This window comes from Halichoerus grypus, chromosome 12, assembly GCF_964656455.1.
Source record: "Halichoerus grypus chromosome 12, mHalGry1.hap1.1, whole genome shotgun sequence".
Lineage (NCBI taxonomy): Eukaryota > Metazoa > Chordata > Mammalia > Carnivora > Phocidae > Halichoerus > Halichoerus grypus.
The window spans coordinates 59,868,931-59,889,012 of record NC_135723.1 but is presented as its reverse complement, the minus strand read 5'-3'; the positions used below and the strand labels follow the sequence as shown (position 1 = coordinate 59,889,012).

The window sequence follows — 20,082 nt, the reverse complement described above, 5'->3', positions numbered from 1 at the left end:
TAATGTAGCCGGTAAGGGCAACTTTCAGATAAAACAAAGAGAAAAGCTTAATTGTATTATCAAAAGTCCTTTGAAAATAAACTGTAATGCCACAAGCCATTCTGACATGTTCTGTGACGCTTCTAGTCTCCAGACTGGAGAGATGCTGGACCCAGGTCACATCCCCCAAATCCTCCTTTTTATATAAATACATCAAGATGCTATTACTCACCCCTTCCTGGTTTCTCTAAAGAACGCTTTTCATTTTCTAGGTAAATCCAAGAGTCACCAATCCTCCAGCTCCCAGCCCCAACCCAAGAAGAGCAAGTAAGCAAGGCAGAAATGTGGTTTCATACCAGAGCATCTTCCTCCAGCCAAATGTAATTTACAGTGGAGTGTTTGGTTCATCTGTCACATGAGAATTATACAACCTCACCACTTACCCTGAAAATAAATATGCGCGCCTCATTCAGGTAAATGAGATCGTTTCAGAAGTACATTGACTCCACCACTAAAACTTGCCTTTTGCAAAGAAAATAAATGTTTGAAATTTTTCTCCTGATGAAGGTGATGCAGCTGACATTAAGTTGAAGAGGCTGGTGCTATGGCCCTCATTCATAGTAAGGCCAGCCCAGGAGAAGCTAGAAGCCACAGGAATTGGAAACAGCTGATACTAACTCCTTCTACATCAACTCTCAGCTCTTATCAGTATGCAAAATCTCCCTGGCAAAAGTGGAGGGGAAAGGGGTCAAAATGCACATCTCCACTGACAATTATACATCTGGAAATAAAACCACCTTACAGAATGACACTGAATTTTTACCAGCCCACACAAAGCTTTTAACCATCCATTTCATGACAGCCTTGTAAATTTGAGAAAATAGCATTTTTCCTATTTATAGGTTGGGAAACTGAGGCAGCATGCAGTTACCCAAGTAACCAGAGACCCTCATTTGGTTATAGGTTGAGTCAGGGTAAAGCAGCCAGGTGATCTAGGTGATAATGCCTGCACTCATTGAATCTCTCTGTTTTTAGAGGTATTACAACACACACTTTCTACTTTTAAGGTGTTTATGACCTAATTATAAAAATAAGATGCTCACACGCTAAATTAAACAATGCCTTTGAGGAAAAATCACCAATGCTCACTGTACATTCTTTCCACTATTTTCAGCTCAGAGCCACATTAATTTTATGAATTTAAAAACTGACGAAAATATTCCTAATAAGTTAACACACAGTTGCAAACCGAAGACTGCATGCTGAAAGCGAGGGCCGCTGTTCAGAACACATCATTTGTTAAATTATTTGTGCCCACATGACTTCCTGCTGAATATCTAGGTAAACTGTAATGCCTAGTCTTAGGTATAATCATTTACCAGTGGCCAGATGATATGGCTCACACTGAAGGAAAAAGAAGTTAACGTGGTCTTAAAACGAACAGTCTCAAATTTTTAGCTATTTTACTACTGAGTTACAATGATCTAGGGGGATCTAAAATTTTCTAACTATTTTTTTGGCATTCCTGCTTCTTGGAACTCCAAAATTTCTAAATACTTTCAACAAGTTTTCAGATTTCTAGATTTTAAGGCATTCACTTAGCGTGGGCTAAAATAAGCATCAAGAGGCTATGAAAAATAATAGGCAACAAAGTCTTCACAAATCCCTGGATCGACACCGGGTGCCGAATTTGGGCAGATGATTACAATTCTATAAAAAGGAGTGAAGAATTAATGATCTAACAGTTATAATAATTAGCAATTATAGTTTCAGAGTCTCTAAGAGTAATTAATTAGAGCATACCTTTGAGGTATGATTACCTCCATTATAAAATGAGGCAGCAGAGACGGAGCTGAGATGAGCGAGTTGCCTCCCGCCACAGGCAGGAAAAGCAAGCGGGCTGTCAGATACCTGGAATTCCTGCGCCCCGCGGCCCCGCTCGCTAAGCCCCAGCTGGCATCAGGAAGCTCATTCTTCACATGGCATCAACAAGAAGCTGTCTTTTTTCTCTGTCAACTACTCCTCTCCACTAGAGCTACTGACCCCTTCAGTTCTCACATGAGATTCTTTTTCAGACTGTGGTTTCCTTGGTTGGCAGCCTGCCCCCTCAAAGTGCAGTTGAATAAAATGAGATAAGTAGAAGTCTGGATCTTTTAGGATTTTTATTACGGTAGACGAAAGGGAGAGATGCGCAGAAAAACATAGGGAAGATTGCTCTAACTGAACCTATAACGAGCAGGGGTGACCTGGCTCCAAAAGGAATGTGTTCACACATTTGCAGACTCATATATAAACTACTGCGTCAGGATTTAAGAACCACACACACACACAAAATGTTTTTTGGCCTTCTATACTAAAAGTATATGGCTGTACTTGTGCCTCTAAGTTTTAAGGATAAAGGGTGCATAATTTTCCCACATTAAAAAGTGTAAATTTCAATATCCAAAATATTAATACTCTGAAAGAAAAATGGCCAAAAGGCACAGACAGACGTGAACAGACAATTGACAAACTGCCAGCAAATAAATGGAAATAATGTTCAATGTTCCTTTTAATCAAATAAAAGCAAATTAAAATGATTTTTGACTAATAAATTGGCAAATATTTCCTTTTTAAGGACTATCTAAATCCTGGCTAAAGGTCAAGTTTAATGGGTACTCTGCATAGCCTTGACGATGATGAGGCAACTGGTATAAGATGTTTGAAAGCAATTTAATAGAATGTATCAAAATCCACTTGTTGGAATAATTCCTTTGGAAAAATGAGAGATGCAGATGAAGGGCTATGTGTGGGAAGGTTTACCACAATATTCTTTATTATCAGGGAAAAATTCAAAATAGACTATGTGTCCAATAATAGGCAGAATGGCTTAAGGACATTATGACAAACAGAAGATTATACCACCATTAAAACTATATTTTCAAAAACTAAATCATGACCTCTGGGAAATGTTCACAAAATAATGTTAAGTAGAAAAAAATCCAAATGCGAATCTGCAAATACCCTATGAATTATAACTAGATGATACAGATGGATAAAGACATAGATTATATGAGACTATACATCAAAATCACCAACAGTGATTACCTTTGGTTAGAGTTTCTTTCTTTATATGTTTCTGTATTTTCTAAGAGTTTTTAAAATCAGGAAACAGTAAATTTCTCTTTAAAATTTTTAAAAAGCAAGGGAATCCTTAAACTTGAGATATAGTTAACATTTTTTTACCATGTTTGTGCAAGCCAGCTAAAATTCATCTTGATTCAGAAAGGAACACACCAGCAAGTAGATTTGAGCATTAGGATTGGTTGATTTCCCATGTTAAAACTCTGGAACCTTCCCTGCCTAGCTACTCTTTCAGGAAAAATAGATTCCCTTTTGTTCCTCTTTGGGGTATTTTTTTCACAAGGTCAGCTTCAGGGGGAATTTAGAGGAAAGAGAAGTTACCAAGACCACTATTTTAAATGGTATGTTCTAATTTTAAAATCCTAGAAGACACTGCCAAATTGCCTGGGTGCCTGTGGGCTTAGAAAAGAGCCCCAGGACTACATAGAGGCAACAGCCATAAAGAACACAACAGAAAAATGATGGCTGCTTGTTTGAGAAAATATGCACAGAATATGCCAAAAAGACTCCTACACTGGATGTTTTTCTGAATGAATTTCTTGTAAGTTCTGTCACATGAAACTAATGTAATACTAGGAATCCCTATGCTATAAGGACCTCATTCCAAATGCACCCACCCCACTGCCCTTGCCATTGGCTGGGAGAAACACACAACTCTTCAACTCTATTAGACACATTGCATAATTATAACATCCTATTACAAAGCTTCCATTTTCATTTTATCTTTGCCCAAGCACAGCTTTTAGTTAAAAGATTTCAGAGTATTAATCAAAAAAAAAAAAAAAAAAAAAAGATGCAATAACTAATGCAATCAGAACCACTAAAAAAATAATAATAACTCATAGCTGTCTACAGTCATCCAAACCCTGCAATGGCTCTCCACTGCATTTAGACTGAAATTGAAACTCCTAACTTGGTTCAGCGCACCTCACCCCCAGTGTCATCCCACAGCACTTGCCCCCTTGCCCACTACACTTAGGCTACACTAGGCTTTTTCCTTCTTCTCATCCATGGCAAGCTTATTCCCATAGCACTAGGTCTCCTCTATACCTGGAATGTTATCCCCCTTAATCTCCAAATGATTGAAGCAGCTTTGTTTTCAAGTATAGGTTAAAAGTAATCAAGTGAACGGATGAGATATCAATCCCGTGAAATGACAAATTTAAATTAACATTTTTCATTTGGTACTCTTCTTAGGAGAGACTGCCCTTGGTTTACCACCAATATTTAGAAAGTGCCTTCCAAATGCTTTCTTGAAAAACAGAGATGTTGTAAATATCCAAGCATGAGCCAGTGCCAAAAGTAAAAGAATGAACCAGCATTCTTTACTGGTTACAACTCAAAATCTAGAAGGCTCTAACACCAACTTCCCTTGTCTTCCCTAACTTAGGGGAATAGTGGTGCTTATTTCCCTTATGTCTTTCATTTCAAATAGTGTCCTTTATTAATGCCATAGATACAGCATTAACTCAAAGTATCATTTACAAGTACTGTGTAGCAGGAAGTCTCTGAGATGTCCCCCAGTGATCCCAGTCTTCTAATATACATGTGTGTAATCTCCTCTCCTGAGTACAAGCTGGACTTAGTGATTTACTTCTAATGAACAGAATATGTAAAATGTGATGGGATGTCATTTCTGAGATTAGATTAGAAAAAAAGACTGATTTCTATTTCTCACTTTCTACCTCTTAGAACCCTTGTTTTATTCTTAGCCTGCCAACAGCCATATAAATGAGCTTGGGTGCGCATCTTCTGAGACCTGCAATAGCCACGTGAGTTTAGAAGTAGATCCTCCCCTAGATGATGCTCAAGAGGACTACAGCTCCAGCCAACATCTTGATTACAGCCTTGAGAGAAACCCTGAGCCAGGGGACCCAGCTAAGCCATAACCAGATTCCTGACCCACAATAATTCTGAGTTAATAAATATATGCTGGAGAAGGGCACCTGGGTGGCTCAGTCAGTTAAGCATCCAACTCTTGATTTCTGCTCAGGTCATGATCTCAGGGTCGTGAGATCAAGCCCCACATCAGGTTCTGTGCTGGGCATGGAGCCTGCTTAAGAGTATCCCTCTCCTTCTCCCTGCCCCTCCAACCCCACCCCACTCACGTGCACATTCTCTCCCTCCCTCTAAAAAAAATAAAAATAAAAAGTAAAAAAAAATTTTAAATAAATTTATGTTGGGGGGGCCTAATTTGTTACACAGCAATAGCTAACTAACACAACTGTTTATAACCCAAGCTACATACCTCACATTTTCTTTCTTTTGTTAGTACTATAGTGAAAGAAATTTTAGCCCCTTAAATTGTTAAGAATAAAATCTTAGGTTGTATAGGGATGAAGGATATTCAAAACTAGAAATAATGAATCAGGATTTATTCCCAAAGGAAACAATAACTATATTTGGTACATCAACCATAATAGCCACTCATAATTTACATACCATTTTTCAGTCTAATTGGCGTTTTTACATAAATGGCCATTTACTCCTCTTGCAAAGGCTATAAAGTAGGTATTATTGCAATCTCCATCTTATAGACAAGGAGACTGAGACTCATCAGACTTTATGAGCTCCAGGAAGGCAAAGACCTCTCTCTTGTTCCCCATGCTTCCCCAGTGTCTCACTCCATGTCTAGCACTGTAAATGCTCAACACATATTTGCTGAGTGGATGCCTCACACTGCAACATTATCTATAAAGTTGGTGACCTTGTTTCATGAAGTTCCCCAACTGACATACGCATCAGTCAATCTCTATATAGACCCGTGTAACAAACACAGATGTATTCATGAAACCAGTGTATGTGTTTCTCAAACAACATAGGCACCTCCAAAACCTCATTCTAGCTTTAAACACCACAAAAAGATCATTCTCTAATTTAATCCTGTTTTTCATACAGTTCTACGCTGCCAAAGACAGAGACCTAGAGCTCTTTTATGAGCTAACAACCCTTTCTCAGTAAATCAAATCTCTTCCCTCACATGTCATTTCCTATACTCTCCCGGTGAGGCTGGAGACAACAGACCTTTCTAAGAGTCACCAAAGAAAGTCATCATCCTGCTCAGACCTCCTCATCCCCCACCACACTCCCACCACCCCACCCCACCCCCCGCCAGCCTGGCTTCCTTCCCTGATAAACATGGCGATAAATATGGCAAACATGGCAAGGAGGAAGTAATAGGTCTTCTCAAAGGTCACTATAAAATAACCTCAGGCAATGTTAGATAGAGGTGTCCATAGAAATGCAACAAAGCTGCTGACAAGGAAACAGGAGGTGGGGGGATTTTGATTAGGAAGTTTATATAAGCCTAAATTCCTCTTCTTTTCAAAGTTTCACAGTCCAGTGATCATTCACTCTAACCACAGCCCACTCCCTTCTGTTACCTAATAAGAAAGTGTTTGTTCATGAAAAAACACATGGAGCCATTAAGTAATCAATTAGTCTATGTTTTAAGAAGATAAGAAAATCATTAGGTATGATTACTCATGAAATCGTATGCTTACAAATAGAGGAACTGCAATATATCATGTGTAAAGTAATAAATTAATAACAGGCATCCATTCATTCAGCAAGTATTGAAGAACTGTCTGCGATGTGCCAGCACTAGATGTTGGGAAAATGGCGATAAACTAAATATGCATGATCAGAATTCAGATTCTAGTGGGACATATGGATTTCAATTTTTAAAAAATTAAAAATCACTACATATATATTCATATAAATCTAAAAATTGATAAATGCTAAGAAGGAAAAGTTCAGGGTAGCAGGAGTATTTAACAGGGAAACCTAATTTAGAGTAGAAAAGGAGGCATCGTCTCAGCAGGAATGGTCAAGGCAAAAGGACAGCATATACAAAGGCCCTGTAGCTGAGAAGGGTTTCGTGCTTTCAAGGACCTATAACTCCAGTGTGGTTGGGCCCCCTGCATGAGGAACTATGTGTTGTGAGATGAGGCTGGCCTATCTGATGCCAAGACTGTGATCCTGACTCTATACCTGTAGCCCAAATCCCCTCCCTGAACACCAGACTCAGCATCCCCCATCTACTGGACATCTCACACATAACATGCCCACAGTTGAGTTCCATTTCTCACCCACCAAACCTGTTGCACAGGCTATCTTCCCCATCTCAGCTGATGGAACTCCATCCTCCCAGTGTCTCAGGTCAATAACCATAGCATCCTCCCTGAGGTCTCGCTGACCCCTACACCCAACCTGTCAGCAAGTCTTTTCAGCTTTACCTTCCAAATAAGCCAAATGCCTTCTCACCACCCTTCCCACGATCACCCAGTCCAAGCTGCCATGGTCTCTTGCCTCCTAACACATCTCTCTGCTGCCACCCTAGCCTATACAAGTCCACTCTTTGACCACAAAGAAGGTCCTTAGAAGTGATGAATTCTCTTCTCAAAACTCCCCAGTGGCTTCCTTTGATGCTAAAATTAACATCCAACGTTCACAGCATGGTCTGTGAGCCCACCCATCACCTCCCACTCCTTCCTCACCATCTTCATGTCTGCCTTCTTGCAGCCCCTTGAACATACCAGGCCCTTTGCACTAGCAGATCCTCTGTCTGCAAGCTCGTTCTCCACACCCCTGCAGGGAGGGCCCCTCCCTCCAGCCTATCTACTCACGTCACCTTCTCAGAAAGGCCTTCCCTGACTGTCCAGCTGAAGGAGGAAAGAGCACACGGTATCTACTTACATAGTCTCATCTTTCTTTTTAGCACTTACTGCTATATGATGCATTATATATTTACTATTTCTATAGAGATTTTGTTTGTTGGTTCACTGACACATCCTTAGAACCTGGAAGAGTTCTAGCTAAAGAGAGCAAAGGCACACCTTTAATGATGCACTTTGTTGGGCTACCACATGGCCATCTCCAGAAGTCCTTTTGTAATAAAATTACAGACTCCCAGGAAATAGGTTGTTTAATATCTTACCAAGATTTGAGAAGCAAGAGAAGAGAGAATCTGGCTAGGAGGAGGGGCACGAGGGGCAGGGTTTGTGGAAGACAGATCAGTGTCGGGGGGAGGAGGGCAGCCCTGAGCTCCTGTGATAGGCACTGAAGTGTAACAGAATGTGTCCAGAAGAAGAGGGGCAGAAATAAAAGGGATACAAGTGTGAGGGTGCCCAAGACAAACTGGAGCTCTCTCACATTTTTACCCAAGCTCAATCCTAAAGGAAGGTATTTTCAGCCAGCATAAGAAGAAGGAGATTAAGGTCTTCAGAGTATATATTTTTCTTGCCAAAAGATTGGTCATGTGTTTTTTTATAATCATAAAGAATCCACAACAAACTTAAATGTCAAACAATAGGGGATGGTTAAGAAATTATGGTATAGCAACTCCATGGAATATGATGCATAATCATAGCTTTGAAAAATATGTAGCAACATGAAAGAATGTCTGTGGTATAGTTTTAAGTGAAGGAAGCAGCCTTTAAAAATGTGTCTATGGTCTGATTAAAACCATTTAAAAATTATTTCTGGAGCAGGTACGGAAGAGAATGTAAAAATAAAAAATCAATGACTCCTTGGGGTTGTGAAATGCTCTGTGATTTCCTCATCTCACTCCATTTTTGAAGTTCTGAAATATTATTACCATAGCTTTTTATGCTGTAGGGACATCCATCAATAAACCTAAAGAATCACCCTGGGCTGGTCTTCCCAGGAACCCTCACCAAACATCAAACATCTCCCTCTGCTAATAGGAAATTCATGACAAAGAACAATGTCTGAGTATCCCCATCATCAGTTCACTCAAGATTAATTCTCTACTCCATATAAAGGACTATATGCTAGGTTTCTATGAGGGAAATCAACTCCAAGCAGAAGTCAATTTTTGCTGTTACAGAGTTTATAATCCAAGAGAAGGAATTCATGACAAATATAAAAATAAATATAATAGAAGATATTTTTTATTCATAAGAAAAAATATTAAGAAAATACTAAGGAATTAATTCTGCATTTAGTTTTTACTTTGGGAGATCAGGAGATGAGTGTTTTCACAGGCACAAGGTGAGGCGGTAGGAGGAAGGGGTGTGCTGGACAAGGACAGATATTCCAGGGAAGAGGAGAGTCTCAACATGGCAGAGAGGCAGCCAACACAAACAAGAGTTTATTATGGACCTGGCTTGAATATGGGCTATACCTACAGGGATGCTGGCTGGGGTTGCCCTAGGGGGCTTAAAACAGATGTTGGTGAAGGTTCTTGAGCAGAGAAATAAGACATTCAGAGCCGTAGAGTAGAAAGATTTATTTCGTAGTCACAGTGGAAAGAGTCTGAGCTCAGGGACCAGACAAAACAGTTCTAAACCCCAATTCCTCCAATTATTGGTCACATTTCCTTTGTCCCATTAACTGGTTTGTCCCTTACCCTCTGAGCCTCATTTTCCTTATCTATAAAAAGGGTAAGTCCAGCTCCTGGGTAGGTTGGTCATGAAGGTTGACATAGTAGATTGAGAGAGTAGGTTCAATAAAGACTCGATAAATAATTCTGTTCCCCTTAATTCTCGGTTCACAGAAGGAAGTGGTTGAGAAGGAGACAGGGCAGAAGGACAAAAATCACAAGACTTTGCTCCATGGGGCCTAGAAGACTTGGCAATGACCTGTTCATAATGGCCAAGGGGAAAGGCAAAGTCAGCAACTGAAGTTCAAGCAGTGGACCCAGAGGATGATGGTGGCCCCTACTGAAATGGGTGTGTCAGAAGGAGAAATGGTATGAAGATTCGTTCCTGTTGGGACAATTTGAAAATTAAGGAACAGCAGCAGTCCATCTAGGAGGAAATGTCCAGAGTGAACCTAGAAATCAGGGCTCCTGGCCCAAAAGAGAGGTACAGGCTGGAGACATACGGCATATGCTCTAAGATTTTTAGTAGTTGACTATTCCTATTTCCAAGATCTGTAATGCTCCTATCAACCTTTCTCCACCACTCATCTTGATATATTCATCCCAAACATCCTTGTTATGGGATCAAAATACCCTATTTGGCATATAACCTAACTACATTTAGCATCCTGTATTTTTCTCCATGATGTATTATCTTTTTTTAACAGCTTTCTTGAGATGTAATTCACATACCATACAATTCATCCACTTAAAGTGTACAATTCAATGGCCTAGGAATATTCACAGATTTGTGCAAATAGCAACACAATCAATTCTGGAATATTTTCATCATCTCAAGGAGAAACCCCATAGGGCTTAGTGGTCACCCCCAAGTCCCCAGCCCCACCCTCAGTCGTAGCAACCACTAATCCACCTTCTCTCTCCATGGATTTGCCTATTCTGGACCTTTTACATAAATGGAATCATACAATATGCAGTCCTTTGTATCTGACACTTTTTCTTAGCATAATGTGTTCAAATTTCATGCATGTTGTAGCATGTGTAAGTACTTCATTTCTTTTTATGACCAAAGAATATTCCAATATATGGACAGACCCCCTTTTGTTTATTCATGCATCAGTTGATGGGCTTTGGGCTATTTCCACATTTTGGCTATTGTGAATAACATTGCTATGAACGTTTATGTACAAGTGTTTGTGTGGACATATATTTTAATTTCTCTTAGGTGTATACCTAGGAGTGGAATTGCTGGGTCACGAGGTTTATGTTTAACTTTTTAAGGAGCTACCGAACTATTTTCCAAAGTGGCTGTGCCATTAGGCAATCCCACGAGCAATGTCTACGGGTTCCAATTTCTCCATATCCTCCTCAAAACTTGTTATTGTCTGTCTTTTTTATTATAGTCATCCTACAGGGTACAAAGTGGTAACTCACTATGGTTTTGATTTTCATTCCCTGATAACTAATGACATTGAACATCTTTTCATGTGCTTATTGGTCATCTGCATATCTTCTTTGTAGAACTGCTTATTCAGATGTTTTGCCCATTTTTAACTGGGTTATTTGTTATTTATTAGGATATGTTTTTAAAACACAGAATTTTGTCCTCTGTGCTTTCATTGTGTAAAACAGAGGTCGCACATAGGCATAAATTATTCACAACTAGAAAAGCTGAATTTTTTTTCCCTGCATTGAAACATCTATGTTCAACTGTGTGTGTGTGTGTGTCTGTCTGTCTGTCTGCCTGTCTGTGTGTGTGTATGTTGTGTATGGAAACTGGTGGCTATTGTCCTTTTGAGTAAATATTATCACAACAAAACAATGATTGTTAAGCCTGGCAGGGTGACAAACTAATTGTATTTAATTCTTTGTTCTTGAGGTTAAAAGTTGGTGTTGCCCTTTCAGCACTGCTCATTCATAAACTCTGAAGACAAATTCAAGGCCAAACCAAGGACAATGTCCATATTAGCAAATTCATTAATCAGTGCAATATGTATATATCTATTTTAAGGCATAGCCTTGTTTTGCTGGCTTTGTCCATACCTGGTAATGTGTGTACCCCCATCTCTGAAGACTTGTTCCAAGTTTTACTGGGGGTCCATCATAAGTTTATTTTTAACACCTGCTAAAAAATGCCTGGTTATGAGCCGCTTCATTCCCAATCTTCCAGCTCCTGTGGGATCCCACTACTATGTGCCCTGGGTGCTATCTTCTTGAAAGCCTACCTACTACTATGGGTTGAATCATGTCCCTCCCCCCAAATCTCCAGTACCCTAAAATGTGACCTTATTTGGAGATAAAATCTTTACAGATAGTCAAGTTAAAATGAGGTCCTTAGAGTGGGTCCTAATCCAATATGACTGGTGTCCTTATAAAAAGGGGAAATATGCACACAGAGGCACACACAGAAGGAAGACAATGCGAAGAGACACAAAAAGAAGACATCCACCTATGAGCCAAACAGAGAGACTCAGAACGATTTCCCCTCTCAGCCCTCAAAAGGAACCATTCCACCTCGACTTTGGAATTCTAGCCTCCAAAACCATGAGAAAATAAATTTCTGCCAGCCACGCAGTCCGTGGCGCTTTGTTAACAGCGGCCAGAGGAAGCGAACGCACTTAGCTGTGCACTAGACCCTGCTGAGAGCCTCAGCTGTGCTTGCTTTGGGAGGCGGGGGCCTCTCCCTCTGGGGGTTACTTTCTGACAGAAATTACCAAAACTGCACTGCTTGTAACCCAGAAGCTGCACCCCAGTTTTTAGTTACAGTTGCTCTCTGAGTTTCTGTTCACACTTCTCTGTTCTCATTCAAGGATTCAGACACATGCCCATGGGCACTGGGCCAGAAACCCTCCATTCCTCTACCACCACAAAGGACAATCTGGCCTTCAGTACTGGGTCAAACTTTTCCTGCCAGGCTCCCTCTCCCTTTAGAATGAGTAAGGCCCTCTTCCTTTCCCTCATCTTCCAGGAATCAATAACCTAGTCATATTGATCCGTTTTTTTTTTTTTAATCTGGCACCATTGTAGCCAAGCCACCATGACATCTTGCCTGGACAAACCACACTAGCCCCCTGATGGGGCTTGCTGCCTCCAGACTTGCACCCCAACAATATTCTGTGGCACTGACCTATTTGGTGTCTCTCCTACTGGTAAGTTCTGGGAGGCAAGGGACTGTGTCTGGCTTTGATCATGTGTCCCTAGTACCTGGCACATAACAGGTGCTCAGTAAATATCCAATAAAGGAAGGGAGAAAGGGAAAGAGAGAGGGAGGGAAGAAGGAAGTAAGGGAGGGAGGGAGGGAAGTGTGGACTTATATTCCCTTTTATAAACTACAGGTCTATCTTTTCTCATTTGAACATATCAGTTGAGCATATCCTTGCACTAAGGCAATCAAGTCAATACAAATAGACATGTTCAAATAATGCCAAATGGTGTGTTTTTCAAATTAAGTGATACAGCTTTCTATACACAGGGCCCATCAAGATCCAAGCCAGTCTCCAGAAAAAGAAGGCATTCAGTGCTGCGTGCCTAGCTGTTGTCCTCCCTGGATTATCCTATGGGTCAGAATCACCTTACACACCTGTCACCTCTCCGCATTGACCAGAAATGCACAAGTCCTCTTCAGATTTTTGCTCTTGCCATTAAGATACTAAAGCTGTTATACCTAAGTTTGAATAAGTTGTCTATGCATTCTATTGCTCCATCTGGGGAATGGGTACATGCAAACCTTATATCCCTCCTTTTTTAAAAATTATGTTAAAATACACATAACATGAATTTAACTATGTTAACCATTTTTAAGTGTATGGTTTAGTAGTGTGAAGTATATTCACACTGTTGTGCAAGCAATCTCCAGAATCCCCTATTTTTTAAACAAACATTAAAAAACTAAAACCATATAAAGGAATATAAGACTTCTAAGGAGAATTCCTAAAATATCTGCTAGATGTTAAATAAAAATAAAGCATCCCACTGACAACCTTCCTTTTAAAGATACTATAGTTTTTGTGCTTTAGGAAAAGAAAAGAAGCACATTTCCTGGAAAGCGTAAAAATGACTCGGGTTAAAAGGTTAACCTCTCTGTCTTAAGAATGTCCCTTCCAAAGGGCATGCCAAATAATTACATGTAATTTTTTTTTATCCCTGATTTTTGCGAGTGCTCCTAAGGCACATGAAAAAAAAAAAAGTGTATCTTTGCCAGTGCTGCCCCCATCCAATGAGCAGACATCACTGTTTTGTTTTGTTTTTTAATGTTTTGAATGATTTGGAGATTAGCATGGGTACTTAACAAAAAGTACAACTTCAAATTACATGTTGCTTCATGGTGCCAAAACATTGTGCACCATCATCTTTGATGACGTCCACCAGCACGGCACTGAGAATGGTGGTTGTTAGTTATCTGGCTTTGCAAAGCTGGAAGATGAAATTGTAAACAATGTGTGCTTAAACAGGCCATATTAGAAAAGAAGAGCGTCTTAAATATGGTTTCAACTTTTTTTAAATCTAGCAATACCCTTTAATCAACAATGTGTGTATCTAAATCAATGTGACAAATGTGTCCTTGCTCAAAAGAAGGACAATTCATCCATCGGCATCTAAAAAAGATAATAATCACATTTGCAAATATATATGCTCGTCACATCCAGGCCCTCACTGGCCGAGGTTTTTATTTATATACAAGCTTAACCACCATAACCACATATATGCGTGGATACTAAAATTACTTTAACTTTAGTATAGTGCTTAGAAAAAGAGCCAAACTAATCCGTCCCTGGCACTGGTCACAGATTGCATTATTAATCATGGCTTGTAGCTCACACAAGGAAGACCCAGAGGTGCAGACAGAAACTGCACATAACTAAATCCAACCCTAGTCATGATTAGGAGAAAACAAAATACTCAAAAGCAGATGACTCCAAGCCAAGTGTGAAGAGAGTACATCGGTAAAACAAGACCTAAAATGTTTTCCTGAAGATAATTCAGGAGCTCTCTATCTTGCTCCATGAATGAATACCCCAAACCCTTTACTTTCAATCCCTAAAAGAGTTGAACAACTTACATCTTTAATCTCATTTTCTTTCCACCAAGTCCTCAACAGTCAATCACAAAGTAGCCTTAGAGAAAGTTTCCCTAGATACCACTAAAAACACAGGTTTGTCTCCATGCAACTTTTAGAATAGATCCCATGTGAAGAGGCTGACAGACCCAGATGTATTTGTTCATCAATCCAGGTACATGTAGCCTGGAGCTGGGAAGCAAGAGATATTAGCAGAGAAATCATTTAAGTGCAAATAATGCATGCAAAAGCAACAGAAAAAATGTTATTTGTAGGTTCAAAGACAAAACACAATCGTACACACAATTGGAAAATCCCCACCTGGAAACCACCCAGAGTAGTGCTTATCTTTAGGCACTGATAAATGGGAGCCCTTGTCTCACACCCTTCTAATTAGTGAACACGATGCTTTGACTTGTCAATCCCTCAGTTTCTTCTAATAAATGGAGGTTAAAATTTTTTCCAAGGAAAAACATGACAGAAAATACAAATGTATTCACCACAAAATGTGCCATTCTGTACCTAAAAATGGTTGTAAGTCATGTTTAGAAAGCACATGGCCACATGTACTTGGAAACAGACCGCTATGCAGGGGATGAGAGAGGTTCGGGGTGAAATGACTCACAAATTTGGGAATGCAGAGGCTTTCAGCAGCACAAAGTCACAAGAGACCATCCTCGAGGTCTCTCCTCCCCTCCATAAACAACACTGTTTGTTGACTTGGAAAGAAGATGGTGAGGAGTTTGGAAATCATTGTTTTTAATTTTTGGTTCTTTGCATCCTTGTAGTGAAGGCACAAACTGGCATATTGTTGAAAATGTATTAAAGGAGCACACTCTGGTGTGCGTTGAGAAATACTGATTCTTCTAATATTTTACAGGATGACAAAGAGAATAAACACTTTAAGTTGAGGAGCTATAACTAACATCCTGATGTGAGCAAAGGGCAAGTCTGTTCTCTGCAATGACACAAAGCTTGTTAAAAGCTTAGAGAGAAACACAAGGGGATCCAGCTGTCTTAAATGCAGTAAGATCTCTCCTTCCAAAAAGAGCTAAAGGCAAGTAGTACCTAGGGCAAAGATAAGTAAACTGGCAAAATAACCGAAATGTGGCGCTCTTGACCTTTTCCAAAATGGAGGGTTTCTAAGAGGCTGCATTCAAACCAAATCGAATGTTAAGATTTGGGGGGAAGCAAACCATTTAAAATATTTGAAACTCATACAAAGCAGGGTTCATCTGTGGCACAAAGAGCTGTCTTCTAAATCATTCAATCTGTGCATTTTAATGTTTATTGATTATATTTCCTTAAATATGTTTTGTAGTGTGCAGCATGCCTATGACAACCACTTGCTGCTCTTGAACTCTGAATGCCTTCCTGCAATCCCTTTCCGTTAATAGATCATAGAATGTTAGAGCAGGGACGCCTGGGTGGCTCAGTCAGTTAAGCGGCTGCCTTCGGCTCAGGTCGTGATCCCAGGGTCCTGGGATCGAGCCCCGCATCGGGCTCCCTGCTCAGCGGAAAGTCTGCTTCTCCCCCTCCCTCTGCCTGCTGCTCTGCCTACTTGTGCTCGCTCTCTCTCTGTCAAGTAAATAAATAAAATCTTTAAAAAAAAAGAAGAATGTTAGAGCAGAAGATACCATAGAGATCAGTTAGAAATGCAGTTCTCAAACCTGGCTATATTTTATAGACACTTTTGGAGCTTTTAAAAATACAAAGACCCAGGTCCCCACCCCAAACCAATCAAATCGGAATTGGGTGTGGGGAGGAGGTATCCGTACTTTTTACAAACTCCACAGGTGGTTCCACTGGGCTGTCAGGATTAAGAACCATTGAAACAGAGTGTAGATTTGCATTGCCTGACACCACTGTCACTTGGCCGACATGTGGCTACAGAGCACTTGAAATGTGACTGGCCTGAACTGAGACCTGTAACTCAGGTTAACTGTAAACTACATACCAGATTTCAAAGATTTAGGACCAACAACAAAAAAAATCACAAAGTACCTCCTCAACATTTTTATATTGATTATATGTTGAAATGATACTATTTCAAATACACTGGGTTAAATAAAATATGTTATTAAAATTAACTGTTTCTTTTTACCTCCTTATAGTGTGGCTACTAGAACATTTATAATTACATAGGTGGCTTACATTTATGGCTCCCACTGTTGGACAGTGCTGGTCAAGACTAACACTCTTTTATCACACACAAAGAAACTGAGGCAGAGAAGCATAATGAGTTGAAGGCAGCACTTTGGGGATTCCCTCTTCCAGTCTTAGTCTTTTCCTGCGGCCATGAACCACATGGTTTTGCAGAGCTACGGCAGAGCTTGGGGATGCCATCAATTGGATTTCAAACCTTTCTCTCTTTTGTCTTGCTAATTATTTCTTCTACGATTGGATATTAAAATCTATTTTCCCTTATGGAAAAATGTCCCCTCTCCTGTTAAGCACACACTTGTGATTTGTTATTGTAGGGTTACTCATGAAAGCAGAGTAACCAGAATGGATGCTTAAAAATAAATCTAGAAAAACATCAGTATAAGGGAAATGCAGAGAATGGACGAAGAAAACCATTAAGGCTTTTAAGTTCTAGCTTGTGTTTTACCATGTTGTAGTTTAGTAAATAACTTCAGAGACTCTCCGCATCCTGAGAGCCATCTTCAGCACAGTCCCTGCTCAGAATTTAAGAAGTCTGAGAATTGAGAATGCTGTCCTTCCTCCCAGAAGGCAGTGTTTTTCTGGACAATGCTGTCATTTCAGGAAGGCAGATCAAGCTCTTCATGATGGCCTGCCATATCACGCCTCGCCACCCTGGTGGAAACAGATTTTATCCTCAATGCCTTCTACCCTCCGGCGCAAGGATTAGTACCTGGTCATTCAGAGGCCAAACAGCATCATTGCTTACTTAGAGAAGGAGATCTTGTTTTGATAAAAATAAAAGGGTCCTACCAAATCTGGCAAATGGAGATAAAATGTATTTCTTCTTATAATCAGCTAATTCAAACAAAAACAAAGATGTTTTTTGTTGTATGTGGTTTTCCCCCTTGGGAAGCCAGCAGAGAGAGATTTGCATAAAATTGGCTGAAATGTGTTGTTGTTGAGGAATCATGCAACACAGGGGCTCCTCAGTGAAATAAGGGAATAAAAGAGACCTGAATTCTGATATAAAGTGTTCACGCAAAGAGCTGGAAAGGAAACCTATGGGTCAAGCCAAATAAAAAATTCAGTAGATGCATTCACGATTTCTATTGAGATATTCTTGTTCCCCATCCTAAATACAGCATAACCAAAATGTCATCTTCAATCAAATGTGTGGTGCTCTGGAGCCCCCTGTGTTGCAGGCATGATTTCTATCAGCTATGATGAGTCAACTTTTGCCCGCCAAACCTCAAAGACCATACTTCTAGACTCAACTCACTTCTGATGCAGTAACATTCACCTCCAAACACTCTCGTATACACCGACCTAGAAAGATAATATACTAGAGACAGATTCTGGGCTTTAAAAGTACATCTGCCAGAATGAAAATGGCACTTGTTGCTCTATTTGACACAAAGAAAGATGATTTACTTTAACTTTAAATAATTTTTCAGATCCCTTCTTCAAAGGTGATTAAGAAGACAAAAGTAACAAAAGTTACTGCCTTATCCTACGGGGTCTTTTAGAACATCTTTAAGTTCTGCCTGGTTTTTAGTCTCAAATGAAATCTGGAGGGTGCTGTTTTACAGGGCATGTCTAATGATAATGGTGAAGAATAAGAAGAATGGCTTTCCAATAAGGAGGTCAACGTGAAAAAAATTAGCATTACGAATATATCAGAATATACAGAATAGAAACTACAGTTTTATGGTCAGGGGATTCATTCAAAAGATCTGATAAAAATGGTCTTTGAAAGGTTAGTGATCAAAAGGCTTGAAAAGAGCAAAGCATCCGAAGCCATGGGTTATGTTTCATTCACGACCATTTATGGCAGCCTGGCTCATGGAAAGAGAACCTGACCTGGAGGCCAAGACCTGGCTTTTCGGCTCCATTTGGCACTCTCTAGCTGTGGGCTTTGGTGAGCCAGGGGACACAACCAGGCCTTGGGTTCTCCTCTGCAAAGTGACAAGGTTGGTCTGTCAATGAGAAGACCTCCCCAGCTCCAGCTCTGCATACGCTATAGCAAGCCTTTCTATCTCGCCATCAGAATCCCTAGTCCAAAAGGAATTCCTCCTCTCCAAAATTAGTTCAAGCCAAACGCCAATATGGTAGTTTTCAATCCTTGTTAATTTTAGGGTAGAGATTAAAAATGTAAACCTTGAGGAAACAGAAGGAAGCAACTAAAATATGTGTTTTTAAAGTGTTAAATTGATTCTGATCTATTTCTCAGAAAATATAAATGAGCAATAGAGTGAGCTTGACAGAAAGAAATACAGAAATGCCAACGTAACATCTTATACATTCCAAAATTTATCCAAACTCTGTAAGTTTTATTTTCAAAGTCCCAGAGTCTCAATATGAGCTTCAAAAATTTTACTCTTGTTTCTGGCATACTGTTATCAATACCTGAAAATTTGTAAAAGCCTTCTCGTTCTTTGTTCTCTTATGTTAAATCCATGATTTGCGATTCCCAACAATGGAATACTAATGGATCCTCAAAATCACTAATTGCCCATTTTTCCCTAATTACAAAATATAAGAACTTTTTAGTGAAAACATTAAACATGATGTCATTTTTAAAGTGTAAGAGTTTCTATTTAAAGCAATGCCACAAACAGATAGCTTATTTAGTTTACAAATAGCAATACAAAAAGGTTCTTTAAGTCTGTTTAGCATATCTGAAAGTGATTCTTTCTCACATTTAAATGTTTGAGGCTACTGCCCCCCAGTTCATTACCTTATCTCAGTTGCATAATTTTCGTAAAGAGCATTCAGAGAGATAGTACTAGATATATATTTTTAAACACTAATTTATAAAAAGCATTGGTAGATTCCCATAATACAGCTGGTAGTGAAACTGGACAAGATAATGAATTGACTGAGATCATTGCTCCATCTTCATCCAAGAAAGCTGCCTCTAAAAAAAGATCTTAAATTGCTGTAGAAATCCAATTTGTAAGAAGCAAAAGAAGCATATAGATGGGAAACACCAGCCATGATCACATTAATTTTGTGACTAACAGCACTGCTTTGAAGTGAAGAAGAAGGAAAAAAAAAAAAAAAAGATGACAAACATAATAAGTCCACTCAAATCCCCAATTTTAATCTAACAACACAATCAGAAGAAAACCAGCTACAAACACAAAGTTCACGTCTTGAGGATACAGCAAACATCACCTTCCCACAAAACAATTTTCAGCTTAATAAGAAACAAACTCCAAGGCTAAGGAAATACTATGGAAAGTGATGCATCATTGCTAAAAGGCAAATTATAGTAAAAAATCAGGAGACCAGGAACTTAACATTGGTACCAACAGCCATGGAAAGTCCACGATCAATTGGTTTTGAATCCGCAGGTGTGGGAAACTGACAAATAGTTGCATGAAAATCTTCAACCTACGGTAATTGAAAAGCTATACAGGAAAAGTCTCTC

The 20,082-nt window shown here is 39.5% G+C and overlaps 1 protein-coding gene across 3 annotated transcripts in view; it reads right to left on the bottom strand.

Moving 5' to 3' along the window:
• The window catches only part of CREB5 (cAMP responsive element binding protein 5), a 389,578-nt gene that overhangs the window by 365,067 nt on the left and 4,429 nt on the right, over positions 1–20,082 (bottom strand). The window lies entirely within an intron of this gene.